We start from the raw sequence: 24,909 nt of genomic DNA on the forward strand, positions 1-24,909 counted from the left end.
CGTAGTTATCATAGATGTGTTAGGGTTAGCATAGTTCTTCGTATAACATGCTTACGTAGTGCAACCCTTGCATGTCTAGCCGCCCTCACACCTATCTCAGGTGTGGGGGCGGCACCCCGCTTGGTCATTATTTAGTAGATCTGATCCTTTACGATTGCTCCTTGTTCTACAAGGATTAGTTTAATATCTGCAATAGTTAGGCCTTACAAAGGGGGGGAGGATCCAGCGGCACGTAGGGTGGCGTTCGCAAGTCCTAAACAGGATGTTCCAATGATCAACTTCATGTTGGTTTTTAGGCCTTGTTTAGGATCGGCTTACGATCACCGTGCGTGGCCGCGAGGCCCAACCTGGAGTAGGATGATCCGATTATGCGGTGAAAACCCTAAATCGTCGTAGATCTCATTAGCTTTATTTTGATCAAGCAGGATCACCATATATTCGTGCACCCCATACGAATCATGGGTGGATCGGCTCTTTGAGCCGATTCACAGGATAACCTGAGAGCCGATCGAGGCTCGTATTTAATGTTTACGTGTATGCCATGCAGGAAACTAAGCGAGGCATCCCCATCACCTTCCTGACCAGGTATAGGTCAGGTGGCACGCCCTTGCACTTCGCATCGGACGTGTGACCAGAAGAGCATTGCGGGCCGTCGCTCGGAGGGGTCTCAGCCAGCCGCAGCTCTAGGCTCTTCCCGGCTCTACAGTGTTGACAAGTCGCTGCCCGCCGGTGGGTTTTGGCAGTCAACACATTCTGGCACGCCCGGTGGGACAATCGTCTACATCAACCACATCGCCATCTACATCTGAGATGGCGGACGGCACGCCAGTCACCTACGAGGAGCTGCCTGACGAGCTCAAGAAGAGATATGACGAGATCAAGGCCACCCTCGAAGCCGACCTCATCGGCTCATATCACAGAACCCGTTCGCATGGCGTCAGGCGGAAGGGGTTCTCACCGGAAGGCGCACTCGATGAAGTGGATCTATCTGTCCCTTCAGAGGAACGTACCAGGGCCGTGCGCCAGGAGATTGGTGGCATGGTGGCTCACTCGTTGCGTCTCCATTCCGAGAGCCTGGTGAATACTTTGGAGCATGTCGCTGTTCGGATGATCAAGGAGGTCATGAAGAATCGGCACTCTCTATTAGAGCCAGCTCTCGGGACCTACCGAGGAAAAGTGCCACTCCAGCCCCGTCTGCCGTTGTCGTGCACATCGGCGGCACCAGGAGTGCCTAATTCACCGGCGCGTACCGTTGACAGGATCAACGGTACTTACCCTGGGAGGTGCCAACCAGGACACTCGTTCAACATCAACATGATAGAACTGGGGCGCCCCCTTGATGAAGACAAAGGCGAGGGCAACTGCTCTCGTAGCAAAGATAAGGAAGAGGCTGCTCCATGCGATCGGCCCCGACACCGCCAAAACATCTTGGTGATGATCAAGGTAGAAGCCGACGCTAGTAATCGGCCCGTAGTATCCGTATCACCTGCTCTCCCAGTATGTGGCGTCGACCTCACAGGTGACGGAAAGCTAGGGTACGGGTTTACATCAGCTGATGAGCTAGAGGAAGTCGACATCGGTCCTGGGGATAAGCCTCGACCTACTTTTATCAGCAAGAAGTTAGATCCACAGCTCAGGGGACAGATGATAGCCCTGTTGAAGGAATACCCAGATTGCTTTGCATGGGATTACACGGAGATGCCTGGGTTGGACAGGAGCATCATTGAGCATCGGCTCCCCCTTAAGAAAGGATTTCGGCCGTTCCAACAACGAGCACGTCAGATGAGGGCCGAAATCCTGGAAGAAGTCAAGAAAGAGATCGAGAAAATGTTGGCCGCCGGATTCATCAGGCCATGCAGGTATGCTGAGTGGATCTCCAGTATCGTTCCGGTGGAGAAGAAGGATGGCCGATGGCGCGTGGCCATCGATTTCCGAGATCTTAACAGAGCCACCCCAAAGGACGAATACCCAATGCCCGTGGCAGAAACGTTGATAAACGCCGCTGCTGGCCACAAGGTGTTGAGCTTCATGGATGGCAACGCCAGTTATAACCAGATTTTCATGGCTCTGGAAGATATACACAAGACCGCGTTCAGGGTACCAGGGGCGGTAGGCTTGTTCGAGTACGTGGTCATGACCTTTGGGTTGAAGAATGCTGGTGCAACGTACCAACGAGCCATGAATTATATATTTCATGATCTGATCGGCAAGTTGGTGGAGATCTATATCGACGACGTGGTGGTCAAATCGGTCTCCATGGAGGGGCATTTGGACGATCTACGGCGCGTCCTAGACCGAACTCGGAAATTCGGGCTGAGAATGAATCCGAAGAAGTGTGCCTTTGGCGTGACGGCTGGTCAATTCCTAGGTTTTCTGGTTCATGAACGGGGAATTGAGATCGGCCTGAAGAGTCAGGAGGCGGTGCGTACCATGCAGCCGCCAACCACGAAAAAGGAGCTCCAACGCCTCATCGGCAAGATCAATTTCGTCCGGCGGTTCATCTCTAATCTGTCAGGACGAATCGAGCCGTTCATGGCGCTGGTGAAGACTAAATCTGACGACGAGTTTCAGGGGGCGTAACGACGACGGCGTTTGATGAAATTAAGCGATATCTGACGACGCTGCCTGTGCTAGTTCCGCCCCAGCAAGACAGGCCATTCTACATCTACCTGCCAGTAGCTGACACGTCCATTGCTTCGGTGGTGGTGCAACTTTACGATGGCGTTGAGAGAGTCGTTTTCTACCTCAGCAGAAGGATGCTGGACGCGGAGACAAGATATCCTGAGGTCGAGAAACTTTGCCTCTGCCTGTTCTTTACCTGCACCAAGCTTCATCACATCCTTCTGATGGCAGAGATCATCGTCATCTGTAAATCAGACGTCGCCAAGCACATGTTGTCGGCCCCTGTTTTGAAAGGCCGACTCGGTAAATGGATGCTTGCGCTGTCAGAATTTGATCTCCGGTACCAGCCTGCGAAGGCAGTCAAGGGCCAAGCGTTGGCCGATCTCATCGCTGAACGGATCAGTACCAATATAGCAGCACTATCCATACGTGCATGGGCTATGTTCTTCGATGGATCGGTTTGTGACGATGGTTGTGGCATCGGCATTCTGCTCGTGTCGCCTCGGGGGGCAGAATACTCCTTCTCCATCAGATTATCTACCCCTTGCACCAACAACGTAGCAGAATATGAGGCAATACGTAAGGGAATGGAATTGCTATTGGAAGCTGGAGCGGAAGCTGTAGAGCTCTTTGGAGACTCAAAGTTGGTGATTAACCAGCTCACGGATGAATATAATTGCGAAAGTGAATCGCTTTTCCCATATTGGGTGGAATGCCGTGAGTTGATGACACAGTTTCGGTACATCAACTTTAATTGGATCCCAAGATCCCAAAATACCGATGCCAACAATCTCGCACAAATGGCGTCAGGCTACATAGATATAGCCGATGGATCGGAAGTTCAGATACAATTCCTGGAACAGAATGATTGGAGAGCCGAGATCTTCGATTATTTAAAAGATTCGGCTCGGGGGGCACCTAAACGGGTAAGATACAGAGCCATGAAGTATGTCCTTATAGGAGACGACATGTTCTACAGGACATTGGAAGGGTTGCTACTCAAGTGCCTAGGACCGACTGAGTCTAATCGGCTCTTACATGAGGTGCATGAAGGCGCCTGTGGAACGCATCAGTCGGCTCATAAGATGAAGTGGTTGATCAGGCGATCAGGGTTTTATTGGCCCACTATGCTTGAAGATTGCTTCAATTATTACAAGGGGTGCCAAGCGTGTCAGATGTTTGGAAAGATTCAGATGGTGCCAGCATCAGCGATGAACCCCATCATCAAGCCTTGGCCGTTTCGGGGGTGGGGCATGGATATGATCGGCAAAATCCATCCGGCGTCAAGTAAAAAACATGAATGGATTCTGGTTATCACAGATTACTTCACCAAGTGGGTGGAAGCCGTCCCTATGAAAAAGGTGAAATCAGAGGATGTGATCAAGTTTGTGAAAGAACACGTCATTCATAGGTTTGGGATTCCCCAAACTATCACGACCGATGGAGGTTCGGTCTTTACTTCTAAAGAATTCAGGAAGTTCTGTGATAACTTAGGGATTAAACTTATCCGATCATCCCCGTACTATGCTCAAGCTAACGGGCAGGCCGAGGCATCCAATCAGAGTCTGATCAAGCTGATCAAGAGAAAAATTGACGAGAACCCTCGGGATTGGCATGAGAAGTTATCAGAAGCATTATGGGCCTACCGCATGTCGTGCCATGGAGCTATAAAGACTTCGCCGTACCAGCTTGTCTATGGACAGGAAGCCGTATTGCCTTGGGAAATTATGGCTGGATCAAGACGTGTCACGTTTCAGAATGATCTGACAGCTGAAGAATATGCAGCTTTGATGAGCGACACTATTGAGGACGCAACAGAGCTCAGGCTTTGGTCGTTGGAGAAGATTAAGGAGAACAAAGCCAGGGTGGCTCGTGCTTACAACAAAAAGGTTAGGCCAAAGGAGTTCCAAGTTGGTGATCTTGTGTGGGAAGCTGTGTTGCCATTGGGAACCAGGGATAAGGCATATGGCAAATGGTCTCCTAATTGGCACGGTCCGTACAAAGTTGTCCAGGCCTTGAAGGGTAATGCATACATGCTGGAGGAGTTGAGCGGCGAAAAGTTCCCAGTGGCTGTTAATGGTCAACACCTCAAGAAGTATTTCCCAAGCATGTGGGATGATGGACAGTAAGATGTGGGGGCCGATTTCAGAATCGGCCAGTAAAAAAAAAAAACCCACAGCCGATGCACAGACATCGACTTGAGAAAACGTATGGAGATTAACAGTATGAAAGTACAGCTGATGCATGGGCATTGACTTCAGAAAACAAAACCGATACGCTGATATCGACTTTAGCGAAATAAGTTTAAATTAGCAAGGCCAGAAATCGGGATACAAGAGACGAATCTCCTAATGATTGCTGAGGGATTCAGTCTAATGGTTTGGACGAGACTTAGGCCTATTTATACAACAGCTTGGCCTCAGACAGCAATATGAGCCAATGTTCTGCTATCGGCTCCCTGTACGACAACTCCATTCGACAATCGGCAAGGGAGCGAAATTAATTAAGGGATTTTCTTCATTGATAAGGGGATTTCTTACAAAGAAAGAGCCGATTTCTCAGGAAGGAAGAACAAAAGAAGGGTCTATTGACCAATCTACTACTGCTAGGCCTATACTAGTAGATCCTAATCTACGGGCCATCGCTTCCTTCGTCGTCATCCTCGGAATTCTCATCGGCACTGCTGCCGATGGGTTCTTCGTCGCTGCTCCCATAGCCCTCTACGGGAGCTTCATCTTCGTCTTCATCGTCGCTGCTGTCGTCGTCCCACCACATGCGGAGGCGTTTCGCTGGCGGGTACCCCTCGAGGGAGTCGTCGTCGTCGTCGTCCTCCTCCTCTTCCTCTTCTTCAGAGGTGGGGCAGCCGTCCCAGGGGAACTGGTCGTCCTCGCTTTCCGACTCCAGTTCCCCGACGGCAAGGAACTGAAGATCTTCGTCCCCGCTGGTCAGGGACTGGTCGTCTTCGGACCAGATGGAGGAGGCGTGGTCCTCCAGGTCCCATGCTTCTGGGGCGCGGATGTCCGGCGGCGTCTCGCGGGAGGAGGAGGACCCGTAGGAAAGCTCGGAGGAGGAGTCGTGGAAGACCGACGAGGAAGAGGAAGAAGAGGAAGACATGGCTGTGGGAAATTGGGGGTTTTTTGGTGCCGATGGCCAGAACAGAGCAGGATGATGAAGTGGCGAACTGCTCAGAGCGGTTAAATAAAAGGGGGCTATGGTGAAAAATTCAATGCCACAGCAGTTTTCGAGGAGGCAGCGCCCAAAGACAACGGTCAAATCACGCGGAACAGTTGAGAAGGCAGGGCATCATGACGAAAAATGCTGCAATGGTTCTGCTCTGCCACGACATGACCCGACGAAAGACAAGCGTAATGATTTTGGAAATATCATTTCCAAAACCAGGGGGGCATGTGTTATCACCAGAATTTGACCAAGTTGGAGGTGGGCCACGATCAAGATAAGCTTGAAGGTTATATATGGAGAGAATACGAAGATCGGCCTTATATGCAAAGTTGGGCTAGATTGCCCATTTATCTGTAATATATTAGATCGTATCTTAAGTTAGGAGTTAGAGTTTTACCCGTGCACGGTTAGGTGCACGCCTGAATTAGAAAGTCCGCTGGACTATAAATATGTATCTAGGGTTTATGGAATAAACAACAACTCACGTTCAACCCAAACAAACCAATCTCGGCGCATCGCCAACTCCTTCGTCTCGAGGGTTTCTATCAGGTAAGCGACATGCTGCCTAGATCGCATCTTGCGATCTAGGCAGCACAAGCTCCACGTTGTTCATGCGTTGCTCGTACTGAAGCATCTTTGATGGCGAGCAACGTAGTTATCATAGATGTGTTAGGGTTAGCATAGTTCTTCGTATAACATGCTTACGTAGTGCAACCCTTGCATGTCTAGCCGCCCTCACACCTATCTCAGGTGTGGGGGCGGCACCCCGCTTGGTCATTATTTAGTAGATCTGATCCGTTACGATTGCTCCTTGTTCTACAAGGATTAGTTTAATATCTGCAATAGTTAGGCCTTACAAAGGGGGGGAGGATCCAGCGGCACGTAGGGTGGCGTTCGCAAGTCCTAAACAGGATGTTCCGATGATCAACTTCATGTTGGTTTTTAGGCCTTGTTTAGGATCGGCTTACGATCACCGTGCGTGGCCGCGAGGCCCAACCTAGAGTAGGATGATCCGATTATGCGGTGAAAACCCTAAATCGTCGTAGATCTCATTAGCTTTATTTTGATCAAGCAGGATCACCATATATTCGTGCACCCCGTACGAATCATGGGTGGATCGGCTCTTTGAGCCGATTCACAGGATAACCTGAGAGCCGATCGAGGCTCGTATTTAATGTTTACGTGTATGCCATGCAGGAAACTAAGCGAGGCATCCCCATCACCTTCCTGACCAGGTATAGGTCAGGTGGCACGCCCTTGCACTTCGCATCGGACGTGTGACCAGAAGAGCATTGCGGGCCGTCGCTCGGAGGGGTCTCAGCCAGCCGCAGCTCTAGGCTCTTCCCGGCTCTACAGTGTTGACAAGTCGCTGCCCGCCGGTGGGTTTTGGCAGTCAACATTTACTTGCGTTGAACTTGATAGGCAAACTCCATCATGGTCCATTGAGTCTCATTCTTGTACTTGAGGAAAAAAACCCAACAATAGCGTGAATAGTCATCAACAATGATGAGGCAATACTTCTTCCCTCCAAGACTTTCATGAGATGGTGGACCGAAGAGATCAACATGTATGAGATCCAAGCACTTTTCTTTGTATGCAAGTCCTACAAACACGAACTTTGCAAGAGGTAACATTTTCTATTAGTCTGAGAATGTGGCCTCCCTTGTGGAGACTTTGCAAAGTCCTCATGTTGACATGGGCTAGTCGGCGAAGCCATAACCAACCCGTGTCACCATTAGTGAATAGGCAAAGAGCGAAAGATGTTGTCTTTCACAACAAAATACAACTTGCTTTCCACATATTCAACAAAGGCTACACGGAGTATCTTGATCCACAAGAGGACCACCATATGTTCATTGAAAAAGGTACAAAGACCCAAGCGTATGAAATGATGAACGGAAAGAACATTGTAACCAAGGGTCTTGACAAGGTCGAGTGTTACCACCACCTTGCCAAGGCTGTCGAGGGGACTCCTCGGCAATGCCCTCCGTATGGGGCTTAGGGTTAGCGGAATCCTGCAAGCTGACACGAGACATCGGTTCACAGACAAGTGGGGAGAGCAATTTACCCAGGTTCGGGGCCCTCGATGAGGTAAAACCCTTACGTCCTGCCTGTCTGTTCTTGATTATGATGATAATGGGTTACAATGGGGTGCCGAATATTTCGGCTGAGATCTCGTCGAGAGGCTAAGTGCTATGGTGACCTAGCTCTGGGCTTTCTGATGGCTAGTATTGCTACGATTGGTTCTGTCCCTCGGCAGCCCCTCTCCTGGACTTTATATAGGAGGCCAGGTCTCAAGAGGTCTAACCAAGTACGACTAGGTTTACAACAGTTTTAGATCTAATTTTTCCTTCTTCGGCTGCCTCCTTGTCTTGCCCGTCAAGGATTCCTCTGGCGCACCGTCTAGGTGGCCCATCTTGCCTCCAGGTGTCTTCATGGGCCTCCAATTAGTCAATACGGGATAGGGCAATGTCGGTTACCCGAAGGGTAATGCCCACGTCAAAGGCCCAATACCTTTAAGCTTCCTTGTGTTGTCGCCATAAGAAACGGTAGAACGAGATAGCCCGAGGACGACAACAACTTTTTGCTTCCGGTCAAAAGAATTGTGACTTCAACATAAACCACCAATATAGCACCACCGGAAGCAAAGCCCTTCATGGATCAAGTCTTGGATATAGGTACCCATTTTTCAATGGGTCCTATCATGATGTTCCTCTTTATCTTGATCCCCTTCCTCTCTTCTTCTTTGGCTTGATAGCCACTTTTCCTCCATTTCAAGAGCCCTTATTGGCTTCGTCTCTATCTTAAATGACTCCTTCCAAGTATAGGGCTTGAAGTGGAGTCTTTCAATTTTGATCTTCAAATGATTGACTTCATCTTCGTGATAGCAACAAATGTGGTCCTTGCTTGCGAGATGGTACTCTTTCAACGCTTCTTCTTTCATGGACTTGATCACCATAAGGTTGGCCTTGCTTCTCTTTAAAGAGGCAATTTCTTCCTCATGGTCACTGATATGTCCAAAACGTATCTACTTTCCCGATCACTTTTGCTATTGTTTTGCCTCTAATTTGTATATTTGATACAACTAACACGGACTAACGCTGTTTTCAGCAGAATTGCTCTGGTGCCTTATTTCTGTGCAAAAAATCAACTTTCAGGAAAATCCCCGGAAATAATTGCAATGGACCTATTTTTATAGAAGACCCACGGAGCCAGAAGACGAGATGGAGGGGGGCCACGAGGCGCGCACACCACGTGGCGGCGTGGTGGGCCCATGGCCGCGCCGCCACATAGGGACGCCACCTCGGCCAACCCCAGGCGCCCCCCTCTGGACTACTTAAAGCCCTTGACCTAAAAATGCACGGGAGGTTCGACCAATTTTCCAGAAGACACCCAAAACTCCACCGCCACCTAAAACCTTATTTCCGGATCAGAAACTCCGTTCTGGCATCCTGCCGGGACGGGGAATTGGAGGAGATCATCGCCATCATTGCCACTGACGCCTCTCTATCGACCATCCATGTTTCCCCCATCCATGTGTGAGTAATTCCCCGCTGTAGGCTGAAGGGGATGGTAGGGATTGGATGAGATTGTTCATGCAATAGCCATAAGATTGTTAGGGCATGGTGCCTAGTATCCGTTTGACATAGGCATCCCCAATGGGCCTGCCAAAGATGGTACCCGGGGTTTACTGAAGGCCCACGACTCGATGTATATGAAGATTCGGAAGCCCAAAATTAGTATTGAGGAAAGCTAGAATTGTATTAGGAAAGATATATTTGTAATCTTGCGGGATGGGTTGGAAACCCTCCCGGGCTCTGTAACTTGTGTATTATGAATCCCTCGACTCCACCTCCTATATAAGGGGGAGTCGAGGGACAAAGAGCGCATCGATTCATAGTTTCACGCAACCCTAGTTTTCACATCGTCGAGCACTTTTCGGCTGAAACCTTTGAGATCTACTTGCCCTCTACTTCCGACTAAAACCCTAGTCTACAATCTATAGGCATTGATAAGTTAATACCTTGTCAATTGGCGCGGTCTGTGGGGATTAGAGGTGTCAAGGATCTGATCTCGATGGCACGTTCAAGATCGTCGACTTTGTCAACTGCAAGCAACGCGATGGACAGAGGTAAACAGATCGAAACTGGTCAAGTTGATTTTGTTCCTCACCCGCCCTCCCATTTGGATGCATATGCGTATCTGGAGGAGCCCATGGAGATGACGTTCAGAAAGTTCCACTTCCGCGTCTAGAAAGAAGGAGCGTATTGTCTCGAAATTCCGATCTCCTCGGGATTATCAGCGGTCGGTCCCAATTTTTCGAGTTCAACATCGTCAATCGAGTCAGGCGACGAGGAGATTTCGTCGCCACGCTTCATCAGCACTATGGCAAGTGAAAAACTCGCCAAGATCTTCAGCGACGTGTCTTTCGAGTCATCTGCGGACTCCGATATAAGCGATGACTCGAGCAACATCGACAGCTTCAACTTCATCAACAGATCCACTATTGTTGGAGAGGTCTTCACCAATCTCTATGATGGTGTCACCAAACCCAACAAGGTTCAGTATCCAAAATATCATCAGATTTATGCCATCGGAGAACCAAGTCGCGATTAGGAGGAAACATCAGAGGCTTTCGACGATGTGGGAAATCCATACGTCGATCCCTTTGACCTTAGGCGAGGTTTAGGCACTAAATATGTCGGGCCTACACCACGTTTAAGGGTTCAACTTCTACAAGAAGCATGCGATAGAGCCGCAAGAGCTATGGATGGTACAGAACCAATGACTACAACTGCTATGTTGGAAGAATTGCAAGCATACCAATATAGACTCGCCCGCATTGGAAGTGAATTGGAAAAACAGACAGCTGCTCTGAATAGAAGAAGGGAGGCAGCTTCCGCGTCAAGCAGGCGAAGGGCGGAGTTAAGCCGACATTCAGGAACTTCGGGAGATAGTCACAGAGAAGCTCGAAATAGAGCAAGATCTCGGCTGCAAAACATACCTGAGGCTGATAGGGAGAATCTATTTCAAAACCTCGACATGTCTTTTATGTCGATAGATACGAGGGGGAATATTATCCCTAAGACACCGGAAGCTGGATACATGGCGACGCAAGCCTTCATCCTCGCATCCAAGCCACCTCCCGGAGATCCAAGAGAAGCATTGTACAATATGGCTATGGCAGGAGTTGGAGCCATGGGAACGGCGTTTATAAATTCGCCTCCCGAAGGATCAGCAAGGAAAAATAGTCCACGAAATACTGCAGCACCACCAGGTCCCGAGAGAACAAGTGGAGCAAGAGACACAGCAACACAGCCACGGGTGGACAGAGCACGACAAAACAGAAGGGAACATCGGCACTCACCAGAGATAGATGACGAGGATATGTGTGGACTGTCGTGCTTTACAAGGAGGGTGCGGAAAACTCGAGTTCCTTCAGGGTTTAAATTACCCGATAATTTCAAAAAATTCGACGGCCTGCAAGATCCAGAGGATTGGCTAGTTGATTATCTCGAGACGGTGAAGCTGATAGGAGGAACCAGAGCAATAGCCATGCAGAGGTTTCAAGTACATCTGAGCGGAGCCGCGCGATCTTGGATAAAGAAGCTTCCGCCAAGTTCCATCGACAGCTGGGACAGTTTCGAGGATGTGTTCGTTAAGAATTTCCGATCCACCCGCAAAAAACCCGCATCACTAGAGGAGTAGAGATCGTGTCAACAAAAGCATGATGAATCGATGAGAAAGTACATCCAAAGGTGGAACATCATTAAAAACTCGGCAGAGAACATATCTGATGAGAGAGCGATAGATGCGTTCATAGCAGGAATCCGACGAGGAGATTTTATCGAAGACTTGGGGAGAACCAACCCAAGGACGGTATCAGCATTGATGGAGATAGCAAACAGGTGGGCAGATGGAGAGGACGATGTTCATAATAAGAGGCACAGGTCGCCTGAAGAGGACCGCAGTCGAAATTTCCAAAATAGAAGACAATTTCCTCGACAGTTCTCGAGTTATGACGCTCCTGGCCAAATATCGGCTGGTTTCCGAGGAAATACCGGAGGAGGCAATAGAGATGAATATCAAAGGAGCAGCGAGCAGCGAGGCGACAATAGAGATGAATCCCGAAATAACAGGCAAAATAGTGGACCAAGGTTCCAGAGACCTTTCGTGTCAGATGCATTTTTATCTCGACAGCAATGGGAAGAGACAGTCAGGACATCTGCAGAAGGACTGTCGAAATTTTCAAGCAATGTTGAGGTTTGCGGGACAAGCCAATGCTCAAGCAACAAATAGAAATCCCCAAGGGCCCTGGAGTGAGATCCACTTGCCACCTCCTCCCGCAATTACGGACGAAAATCGGCACCAGCTCAGAATAGCGGCAGCACCACACCCACCTCCATAAGTCGATCCCAATTCCAACAGTGCGGTCTCGATGATTCAGAAGGCTAGGCCGTCCAATAGAGCTCAGAAAGTAATCTCGCGACAAGTGTTCATGGCAGAGAAGATGCCTCCACCAACGATTGAGTACCTAAATTGGTCAGGACAGGACATTGGCTTCACAATAGCGAATCACCCGCAGCAAGTTCCTCGACCAGGGCAATCAGCACTTATCTTACCAGCAGTAATTGAAGGGTTCGACGTATCTCGAGTATTCATAGATGGCGGCAGTAGTCTAAACCTTATGTACGCAGATACACTAAGGAAGATGAACATATCCCTAGCAAATCTGAAACCAACTAACACACGTTTCCATGGTATCACACCAGAGAAGCCAAGTTATCCGTTGGGGAAGATCAATCTCGACGTTCAGTTCGGGACCCGAGAAAATTAGAGAATAGAAAGGCTGGAGTTTGAAGTCGTGGATTTCCCGTCGCAGTATCACGCTTTGTTGGGACGACCAGTGTATGCCAGGTTTATGGCGGTACCACATTACACGTACCTGTTGTGGAGGTTACCTGGACCTAAAGGACCAATTACAGTCAAAGGAAGTTTTGCGTTAGCCGATAAATGCGACAAAGATTTCCATCGACTGTCAGAAACTTTCGCGATGCAAGCAGAATATATGGCGTCAAGGCTCACGACTGATTATAATGTGCTGCCAGACGTAGGGAGGCCTCTCAGGGAGCCAACCTTTAACACTACGAAAGATTCCAAGGAGGTGCAGATTCACCCGACAGATCCAAAGAAAATGACGTCCATCGCGATATACATGGACCTCGCATAGGAAAGCGCGCTCGTCGAGTTCCTCCGTGAGCACTGGAAAATCTTCGCATGGTGTCCAGCTGACATGCCAGGTGTACCCAGGGAACTTGCCGAGCACCACCTAAACTTGGATCCAATAGCGAGACCAATTAAACAACCTTTGCGGCGTTTTTCGGAACCAAACTGCAAAGCTGTGATGTTAGAGATTGATCGACTCAGAGAAGCTGGTTTTATTAAAGAGCTGCATACAGAGGCCACGTGGGTAGCAAACCCAGTGCTGGCCCCGAAGAAAAACACGAAAGTCCTTCGTATGTGTGTCGAATTTACGTGTCTCAACAAACACTGTCAAAAGGATCACTTTCCCCTCCCAAGGATCGATCAAATCATCGACTCCACGGCAGGATTTGAACGTCTTTCCTTCCTGGACACATATTCTGGTTATAACCAGATCAGGTTAAAAGAAGAGGATGAGGTCAAGACAGCGTTCATTACACCTTACAGCGTGTTTTGCTACAAAACAATGCCTTTTGTTCTGAAAAACACGGGAGCAACATATCAGCGGATGATGCAGAAGTGCTTGGCAACACAGATTGGAAAAACGTACAAGTGTACATTGATGATGTCACCATAACATCAAAAAAGGGGACAACATTGATCGAGGACTTAAAGGAAACTTTCGACAACCTTGACAAGTTCTGCCTCAAGCTGAACCCGACGAAGTGTTCCTTCGGTGTCCCTGCGGGAGAACTTCTCGGGTTCCAAGTCTCAGCAAGAGGGATCGAGGCTAATCCAGAAAAAATTCAAGCTATCGTAACAATGAGGAAGCCAACAAAGTTGAAAGAAATACAACAGTTAACTGGGCGAGTCGCAGCTTTAAGCAGATTCGTCGCCAGGCTGGGAGAAAAGGCGTTACCGTTCTACGCTTTGATCAAGCAAGGAGAGAAGTTCCAGTGGAACGAAGAGGTAGATAGAGCTTTCGAGGATCTCAAGCGCACAATTTCGACACCACCAATCTTGGTGGTGCCTAGGGAGAAGGAACCCCTCTTTTTATGCATTGCAGCCACACCTCAGGTGGTCAGCACAGCGCTTGTAGTTGAAAGAGAGGAAGAAGCAAAACTCCATGGAGTACAGAGGCCGGTATATTTCATCAGTGAAGTTTTATCGCCTTCAAAACAGCGGTATCCGCAGTAACAGAAGCTAGCATATGGAGTGTTTACGACCGCAAGAAAATTGCGGCACTATTTTTCGGCGCATCTGATAATAGTGGTCAACGAGGCGCCTTTATCCAATATACTAAACAATCCAGAGGCTACGGGTCGTGTCTCCCTTTGGGGAATAGAACTTTCTCCTCGGGACATCACGTATGAAAAAATAAAAGCAATAAAGTCGCAAATTCTACCAGATTTCATCACAGAGTGGATGGAGCTACAAAATACAGGACCCCCGGATTTATCGAGAACCTGGACTATGAACTTTGACGGGTCCAAGAGATTAGAGGGAGCTGGAGCTGGCGTGATACTAATATCACCTGAAGGCGACAAATTAAAGTATGTCTTACGGATGACGTTCCCAAACGCGTCTAACAGTGAGGCAGAATACAAAGCTCTTATACACGGGATGAAGATGGCGAAGGCTTGTGGTGCAACTCGACTAAAAATATTTGGCGACTCACAGTTGGTGGCTCAGCAAGTCATGAACCAATGTGACGCAGTCAATGATAGTATGATAGCATACAAAGAAGTGTACAACGAGCTAGAGGAGCTGTTTGATGGATGCGAGATAAATCACATCAGCAGGCTGAGCAATGATGAAGCCGATGTTCTTGCAAACATCAGGTCACAGTGTCTCACAATTCCACCAGGCGTGTTCTGGGAAGAGATAGCGGAGAGATCTACAAAGCCAAAGAAAGCACAGAAGAAGCAGAAGGATGAGAAACCCTCGGGGGCTCCAAAACAAGCACTAGAAGAAGAAGAGGAACAGGACCTAGTAATGATGGTGCAGATTCCATGGATGCAAGCGTACATATCATACATCCTAAGGAAAGAAATACCCGATGACCCAGTTGAAGCAAGGCGAGTTATTAGACGATCTAAAGCCTTTACTGTGGTCAAAGGGGAGTTGTACAAGCGAAGTATTTCGGAAGTGTTATAAAGGTGCGTCACACCCGAAGAAGGAAGGATAATTCTGAAGGACGTACACGAAGGAATATGTGGTCATCACGCAAGCAGTCGAGCTATAGCAGCCAAGGTTTTCAGAGCAGGATTTTATTGGTTGACAGCAATCGAGGATGCGAAGGAAATAATTCGAACTTGCGACGCGTGCCAGAGATTTGCCGCAAAACCTCATTCTCCGGCAGCAGAGTTGATGCCAATACCATTCTCTTGGCCCTTTGCTCAATGGGGTCTCGATATGGTGGGAAAGCTACACAAGGCCTCGCCAAGACGATACGAGTATATGCTCGTCGCTGTCAACAAATTTACTAAGTGGATAGAAGCAAAGCCGATAAATTCACCAGACGGAGCGTCGGCAATCAAGTTCGTGAAAAGCATTGTCTTTCGGTTTGGAGTACCTCATAGCATCATCACAGACAATGGCAGTAATTTCACATCCAAGGAATTCAAGGCATACTGTGCAGAGGTAGGCATCAAACTGCACTTCGCGTCAGTTGCGACCCGCAGACCAATGGTCAAGTCGAGAAATCCAATGGTATCATCTGCAATGGTATCAAGAAGCGCTTGTTAGGACCATTGGAAAACGCTCGACATACTTGGCCAGAAGAGTTGCCGAGTGTGTTATGGAGTATTCGAACAACACCAAATACAGCGACACATGAGACTCCATTTTTCCTGGTCCATGGAGCTGAAGCAGTATTGCCAATAGAAATAGAGCATGATTCTCCAAGAGTCACGGAATACGATGTAGAAACTTATAGAAAAGCATTGGAAGACGATGTCGATGCACTTGACGAAGCTCGAGACGAAGTATTATCACGGGTCACTAAGTACCAGCAAGACTTGAAAAACTACCACAGTCGACGTTTGCGACCAAGATCTTTTCAGGTCGGTGACTTAGTTCTACGGCTCAATCAAAAAAGCCATGAAAAACTCGAGTCACCGTGGCTTGGCCCTTACATCGTCACAGAAGTAATCGAAGGAGGAGCGTACAGGATAAAGGACAAGATGTCAGGGGTTCCCCAGCAAAATCCCTGGAACGTGGCGCAGCTAAGGCGTTTTTACGCTTGAAGTCGAAATATAGTCCTCCTTGTAAACATACAATGTACTGAAATGCTCGCGAGTTTTCAGACGCACTCTTTTCCTTTCAGGGCACCGAGTGGGGCTGAAAGGTTTTTAATGAGGCGCGCTCGCGGTGCTACAATATAGTAAAAGATATTGGTGATATACATCTTTTTTCGTCAACAGGCTCGGGGGCTCATACCCGTAAATATAGTATACTCAATAAAATTTATTTGCCTTGGTTTAACCTCGCAAACACAATAAAGAAATTAGCCACCGAAACAGTCGGGGGCTAGGGAAAAGAAAAAAAATATCTGTCTTACAACATGCATACAAGAAAGTTATACTTTTCTTTCGACAACATAAGCTATTTACTGAAAAAATAAACTCAGTCATGTCCTAAAAGGTCGTCAATGTTTACTCTATCTTCTTCGGCAGAGGCACCCATAAAATCAGCGTAATAGCCATCTGCAAAAAAGTCGGCATCCATCCGAAGAAGGTCGGATATTATCTCTTCAGCTACTGGGGTAACCACTGCATCGATTCTATCGACACCTCTTCACCGTTGCCTCAGCTTGTTATGGACAGTTTCCACCACTTTGGTCATATCAAGTTTGGAGTGGCAGATCTGAAGCATAATAAGGGCAAACCTGGTGCCAGCTACCAGTTGAGCTCTTACAAAACCATGGATTTTGTGTGAGTCCTTAACTCAGGAAGGGCCTTTGGTTGAACATTCCGAGGGAACATAGAATTGTAAATCATGGATAAAGTTTTGGTACAAAGCTCAAGGAATTCACGAACTTGGCATGAGCGGTCCTGGAATCTGACAATTTGTCGGGTACATTCCGGGGTAGCCCAGAAAAGAGAGCCATGGTCAAGTGCCAGATTAACAAGGAAATTTGACCTTGTGTCCACCCGTTGATCTTCGACAGCAGCGTCTAGAAAGGGACAACACAAGAATTACAAAGGAGATAACAAGAATTACAAAGGAGAAAACAAGGAAAAAGCAGAGGAAGTTTAGGTTTAAGAAGTATACCTGCCAATTCCAAACTTGCTTCAGTCATCAACTCGAGCATAAAATTCTCTCGGGAGGTAGCCTGCGCAGCTTCAGCTACGACGGTTTCTTTGGCAGCTATAGCCTCTTGAGCCTGCTGTAGCGCAACTTTCTCCTTCTCTGATGATTTTTGAGACTGATCCATTATTATAAGTGCCTGCTTCTTCATATATTGAAGCTATTGACGGAGTACTTCCAAGTCTTGGGCTGAACCCTTACTCGAGGAATCTTCAATAAATTCATCATCAATAGGCGTTTTCTTCGAGTAGGAGGAAGCAGGAAAAGCATCGGAAGGACCAGGAGTTGAAGTGTTGTTATCAAATATCAACTGGAAATAAAAGTTTCGACATCAATCATCTAGCAAAATAGATTTCCATTGATTTTCAAAGTATTTACATGGCTATTACAAAAGGAGGGTTCCCTACTGAACTAGTAGGATAGTTGTCGCCAAAGCTACTTTGGCGACAGCATCAAAAGAGAAGAGAAAACAAAAGAGAAGGCAAGGTGGTCTACTTGACCTCCGGATTCGACGAACTAGGAGCAGGAGTTGGCTTGCATCCAAGGTAGGCAAGAATTTTCTTCGAGTTTGGCTTGGCAGCCTTAATCAACGACTGCCACCTCTTCGTTTCCATCTCCTTCGTGTTGCCAACTCTCGCCCAGTCGACATCTTGTTGGCTGTCAGCAACCAAGGCGATATTGCCTTCAACACCAACTTTCAAACCTTCTTGGAGAAGTTTGAGCCCAAGATATTCTTGAGAATTGAAGCACTTGGCGAGAGCAGTAAAAGTCGTGGGTTCCTCTTTCTTCGTGAAGAATTAGGGAAAGAGCCGCGATAGACCTATTCTGGCTTCGGCAAGGCCTTCGCGTTCCTCATCTCCATGGATCTCAAGGAGGGAAAGCGCGTCGAGAAGGCGATCACCTTCAGGATTTTCCAGATCATAATCTTGCTGCGTCTTCCCTAAATGAGTAAAAAGAAGCTTGTCAAGAAAAAGCGAGCAAGGACAAATATGACGACCCAAAGAAATTGCAAGGATCTGAGTACTTACTAACAAAACGTCGACTCTTCGACTCCAAGCGAGTAAGGATTTCTTTTTCACAAGCAGACTGTTGAGCTATGTTTTCGCTCAAAGAAGTTTCCGTGTCATGAAGTCTCTTCCGAAGATCTTCGACAGCGGCATCATCCGCTTCAGCTTTCTTGCGAGCTCTTTCGCTTTGCTCTAACTTGATAGCAAGAGCATCAGCGCATTTGTTAGCTTCCGCAAGAGTCTCTGGCAAAATAAACGACAGTAAAATGTCATGACAAAATAATGAAGGAGTCTATTCAGCAGAAGAAGCAACAGTAAAAATAGTACCTTCAAGCTTTTTAGCATGGTCACGGTACCCGACGAATTGGGTACCGAGATGGATAAACTCCTTCATCAAAGGCTGCAAAGAAAAATAGAGAAAGAAACATCAATATAGGAAGTAAAAAGTTCGACAGCAAAAAGCAAAAGAGAAGCAAAAAACAAAGAAGAGTCGACAGCATTGAAATATTCGGGAACATAAAAGAAGAAGTGAACAACTTACATCATCCATTGAAGGAGTCGTGGAGCTACCAAGTAGCAAGGTACACTCCTTGGTCGGCTCGACCCTAGCCCTCTTCGGCGAAGGGGCACGGGGGCTTGCAACTGGAGTTGGATCCTCGATGTTTTGTTGAGGAGGTGAGGTTTCGTCTCCATCGGGCTGAGCTTCAGAGACAACTAAAGTACGCGATGTACTCGTTTGAGCAGTCACGTCAATAGGTGGATTTTCATCCTCGTCACCACTACAATAAAAAAGGCGACAAGATAAGAAACAACATAGACAAAAATATTGAGAGCAAAAAACAAAGAGGATCAAAGAACTTACGAGCTGACAAGAGCATCTTCGTAAGGGTTGAAACTTGTCCTTTTTTCAGAAGGATCAACTTCTTCGGCATGAGATGCGCCGGCTTTGGAGGCGCCAGAATCAGCAACTTCGACCCTTTTCCTCTTGTTCCTTGGAGAAACAGCAGAGGGGAGGGAGTGTGTCGATGCGGTAGCCTCAGATTCGACTTCTTTTTCAGAGGAAGCCGTGGATTTCTGAGAACCCACGACTTCACTCTCAGGGCGAGAAGTACCCTGGTTGTCGTCGGTGACAACAGTCCGTTCTTCGACTTCTCCACCTTCAGGAAGAGAAGGAAGAGAAGCTAGAACTGGGTGGTTCTGCAAATACATAGAGTGTCGACAAAAAGTTACACAAAGGACGCCAGCAAAATAGTAGTCGACAAATACTAAAAAATCGAGAGGACAAGATAGTAGTTGAGGGAAAAATTACCTCGGGGAGGGCGTTGGTGCCACTATATGGCTCAACGCGGCAAGAGGATGGAATAGTATCCTTCTTGCTGAGCGATGAAATTCTTCGGATCAGTTTCTCCAAGTCCTTCACAGTAAGGTCTTTGGAGAGCCTGTTGACATCTTCTTCACCAACATACATCCAAAGGGGATTTTTGCGAGCTTGTAAATGTTGCACTCTAGTCCTAAGAAAGTAGGCTATGATCTGGATACCCGACAATTCCTTGCCACGGGTGTTCTGAAGCTCATGGATGCGAGATATCAGCGCCTCTGTCGCCGTTTTCTCTTCTTCGGTGGCTTCAACGTCCCAGGATCGGCGGCGAAGAATCTTGGCACCTCCATCGACAGGAGCAATGTTGTACTCCATCGAGTCGGAGCTTTCTTCGTGCACATATAGCCACCTTTTGAGCCACCCCTGGACGGAGTCGGGGAATTTGACATCGAAATACTCGACATCAGGGCGAACGCAAATGACAACGCCGCCTATGTTGTAGGCGACATTGTGGGAGCCATTGCGGTGGAGGCAGAAGATGCGCTTCCACAGAGCCCAATTAGGATGGACTCCGATGAAGCTTTCACAAAGGGTAATAAAAATCGAGACGTGGAGGATGGAGTTGGGCGTCAGCTGGTGCAACTGCAGCCCGTAAACAAAGAGGAGACCGCAGAGGAACTCGTGGATAGGGGGAGAAAGGCCGCGAATAAGGTGGTCAACGAAACTGACCCGATATTCGATTGGAGGCGATGGATAGCTTTCCTACTTGGGGAAGCGCAGCGCGTTGTCCTTCTTCGTGAACCCGAGCTTCTTCAGCAGGTTCATGTCTTGGTTGGAGATTTTGGATCTCTCCCACTCCAGATCTTCAGCTTCCATCTTCGATTCGGGGGTGCTGTGCCTAGTGAGTCGTGCGCGCGGTGGCATCAACAATGACCTAGGCGAAAAGTGGGAAGTGTGGATAAGCTCAAGAAGTGATGGGTGCAATGGAGGATTCTTGCAGAGGAGAGCAGAGGTGCGGCGCGAGCGAAAGGGAAAACGGAGGAAGACGATGACCTTAAATAGGGGTGCGGTGAATTGACGCTCCGTTGGATGGAGAAATTGTGAGATGGATGATGTACACGTGAATAAGGGGTAACAATGTAATTTCACTATGAAGGGAAGCAACAGGCGCTACAGTGCGTGTGCCAGGAAGAGCGGAGGACGTGTGTCCCCCACTTGCACGACGTGTCAACCTGATAAGGATTTTGGGCCCGCAAGACAGAGAGAGAGCAGTACTCGCGTCTTCCCGATACAGTGATCGTGGCTATCATCAGCGATGATGTCACCTTGGCAAGAGAAAATCTCGGCTGTGAAGATTCATAAAAATGGCGGCAGCAGAAGATTATTGATTATTTCGAGAGCCTTTGGTCAAATACAAGTTTTTTATCAAATGCTCGGGGCTACTTTGGAAAAAATGAAAAACTCGAGTATGACAAAATAGAAATGGCAAGAGCCTATGATCAAATACAAGCATTTGCTCATAGCCTCGAGGGCTACTCCCATCGGGAGCGCTGGTCGCGCACCCGATAGATATGAAAACCTTGAGAAAGAAGGAAAATATAGCAACATAAGGCGTTGAGTCTACAACCAAGCACAAGTCCTTGGTTGTAGCCTCGGGGGCTACTCCTATCGGGAACGCTGTTCGCGTGCCCGATGAAATTATAAAAGGAAGTGAGAATATTTCGAGTTATACAAATAACTCTACATATACTCCCATCGGGAAGGCAAGATAAGTCATCCGTTGACTCAATAAAATGTGCTATTCCAGCAGCCGAAAAAGCAGTCGACAATATATTCTCAGAGCGCCAAAGTTGTGAATAATCTCTGAATGCCGCAAAACTTTTCGAAGGTAAGACCCCAGATCCGTTCTGAGCGGCGTGGCACCATCTCTGACGGCGGTTTGCTACTCTTTTCTGTATCAACAGATACGAAGAAAAATCCTAACGGACGTGTTAGGTACCCGATAAAATATGACTGGGACTCGACAGATGGTAAGACCTTAAGCGGCACCTGTCGAAGTTTACACCAGTATCCCGAGATCATGTCCAGGGACGTGATCTTGAAGTAGGTTTTTGCGGATTGCCACTAGAGCAGTTAACCAGTACCTAATCCGTCAGATGAACTAGCCCCAACTACCATTATCCCTGCACAATATATAATTGCATATCCAAAGATATGTGATAAATTCGATAGAGTTATTGAATGATTAAAGTTGGAGATTTTCTCTGATTCTTCGATTCAAGCAAAATCTCGGGGGCTACTGACATAGGCATCCCCAATGGGCCTGCCGAAGATGGTACCTGGGGTTTACTGAAGGCCCACGACTCGATGGATATGAAGATTCGGAAGCCCAAGTTAGTATTGAGGAAAGCTAGAACTATATTAGGAAAGATATATTTGTAATCTTGCGGGATGGGTTGGAAACCCTCCCGGGCTCTGTAACTTGTGTATTATGAATCCCTCGACTCCACCTCCTATATAAGGGGGAGTCGAGGGACAAAGAGAGCATCGATTCATTGTTTCACACAACCCTAGTTTTCACATTGTCGAGCACTTTTCGGCTGAAACATTCGAGATCTACTTGCCCTCTACTTCCGACTAAAACCCTAGTCTACAATCTGTAGGCATTGATAAGTTAATCCCTTGTCACCGTTGTTGGTACTTTTATGATATTGTTGCAACTTGTTATGCTTAATGCTTGTCACTAGGGCCCGAGTGCCATGATTTCAGATCTGAACATGTTATTGATTCATGATGATATTCATTGTTTTATGATCTTACCTGCAAGTTGTGCACACATATTGCTGTCCGGAACCCGAGGCCCCAAAGTGACAGAAATTGGGACAACCGGAGGGGAAGGATGTGATATGAGGATCACATGTGTTCACGGAGTGTTAATGCTTTGCTCCGGTACTCTATTAAAAGGAGTACCTTAATTACCAGTAGTTTCCCTAGAGGCCCGGCTGCCACTGGCTGGTAGGACAAAAGATGTTGTGCAAGTTTCTCATTGCGAGCATGTACGACTATATACGGAACACATGCCTATGGTTATTTAGTACTTGGATACTATTTTATTATTATCTGCAAATGCCTTGTCTTGATTATTACATGAGTTATCTTATCCATGTAGTGCCCGTTCATCCATCCCTATGCCTACAGTATTTTAATCCAGCTGTTTACTTTAATCACTACTGCTGTCTTTATTCCACTGCTGCTTATATTTCACTACTGCTACTGCTATAAAACTGTTGCTATTGATAAACTATTGCGACCAAGTCTGTTTCCAGGTGCAGCTGAATTGACAACTCCGCTGTTAAGGCTTACAAATATTCTTTGGCTCCCCTTGTGTCGAATCAATAAATTGGGTTTTACTTCCCTCGAAGACTGTTGCGATCCCCTATACTTGTAGGTCATCAAGACTATTTTCTGGCGCCGTTGCCGGGGAGCATAGATTTATTTGCAAGTTCACCTGAATTGATGTTGTTCGCTGCAAATCTTCCATCAGGGGTAAATATTCTTTGGCTCCCCTTGTGTCGAATCAATAAAAGGTACAACTCTGAGTACCTCTGCTGCTCTTGATTCACCATCGGTGATAAGTCAACTTGTTTCACCACCACAAGCTTCACATGTTGGTACTTCCGCCGAATCTGAAAATTGCTTTGATAATTTTGGTGATGCTTCTACTGTGTTTGATGATAATGGTTCATTAGGTCCTTTTCTACATGCTACAATTGCTAGGTCTAGACAAATTGAAAATACTGAAATTCCTAATGAAAATATTGTTACACCTGTTAATTCACCTGAGTCTGTTGAACACTCTAGTGATGATTCTGATGAAGATTATGTGGAACTTGATGATGATTTTATTGATAAATGTAATGCTACTACTGGTGCAAGTAACATTAAAAAGCTTCTTGCACAACATGCTGTTAGATACAAACTGTCTCCTGATCCTAAATTTATCACATCTCCTATAAACATTAAGGATAAGGATTATGATTTTGCTCTTGATTTATCTCATATATGTATTGTTGATAAAACACCTTTTTGTGGTACTGAAAAAGAAAGTGTTGTAGAGCACATTGATGTCTACGGGTGCTTCTATTCTTGTAGACAGTGTTGGGCCTCCAAGAGCAGAGGTTTGTAGAACAGCAGCAAGTTTCCCTTAAGTGGATCACCCAAGGTTTATCGAACTCAGGGAGGAAGAGGTCAAAGATATCCCTCTCATGCAACCCTGCAACCACAAAGCAAGAAGTCTCTTGTGTCCCCAACACACCTAATACACTTGTCAGATGTATAGGTGCACTAGTTCGGCGAAGAGATAGTGAAATACAGGTGGTATGAATATGTATGAGCAGTAGTAACGGCACCAGAAAATAGCTTGATGCTACAACTGGCGTGTGGTTGATGGTGGTAATATTGCAGGCAGTACAGATGCAGTAAAATAGTAAACAAGCAATGATTGCAGTATTTGGGAACAAGGCCTAGGGATTATACTTTCACTAGTGGACACTCTCAACATTGATCACATAACAGAATAAATAGATAAATGCTATACTCTACACTCTCTTGTTGGATGATGAACACCACTAATTGTGTAGGATTACATGAACCCTCAATGCCGGAGTTAACAAGCTCCACAATATTCGATATTCATGTTTAAATAACCTTAGAGTGCACGATAGATCAACACAACTAAACCAAGTACTAACATAGCATGCACACTGTCACCATCACACTATGAAGGAGGCATAGATCACATCAATACTATCATAGCAATAATTAACTTCATAATCTACAAGAGATTACAATCATAACCTACGCCAAGTACTACACGATGCACACACTGTCACCATTACACCGTGCAGGAGGAATAGAGTACTTTAATAACATCACTAGAGTAGAACATAGATAAATAGTGATACAAAGCACATTGCAATCATAAAGGGATATAAATAAGCACTTCACTATGCTATCCATAACAGTGAATAAGTATTCTGTGAAATATAGCCTAAGAGACCCACACGGTGCACACACTGTCACCTTTACACACGTGGGACAAGGAGTCTCCGGAGATCACATAAGTAAAATCCACTTGACTAGCATAATGACATCTAGATGACAAGCATCATCATATGAATCTCAATCATGTAAGGCAGCTCATGAGATTATTGTATTGAAGTACATAGGGAGAGAGATTAACCACATAGCTACCGGTACAGCCCCTTA

This window comes from Lolium perenne, chromosome 3 (genome assembly GCF_019359855.2).
Source record: "Lolium perenne isolate Kyuss_39 chromosome 3, Kyuss_2.0, whole genome shotgun sequence".
In the NCBI taxonomy this organism is placed as follows: Eukaryota; Viridiplantae; Streptophyta; class Magnoliopsida; order Poales; family Poaceae; genus Lolium; species Lolium perenne.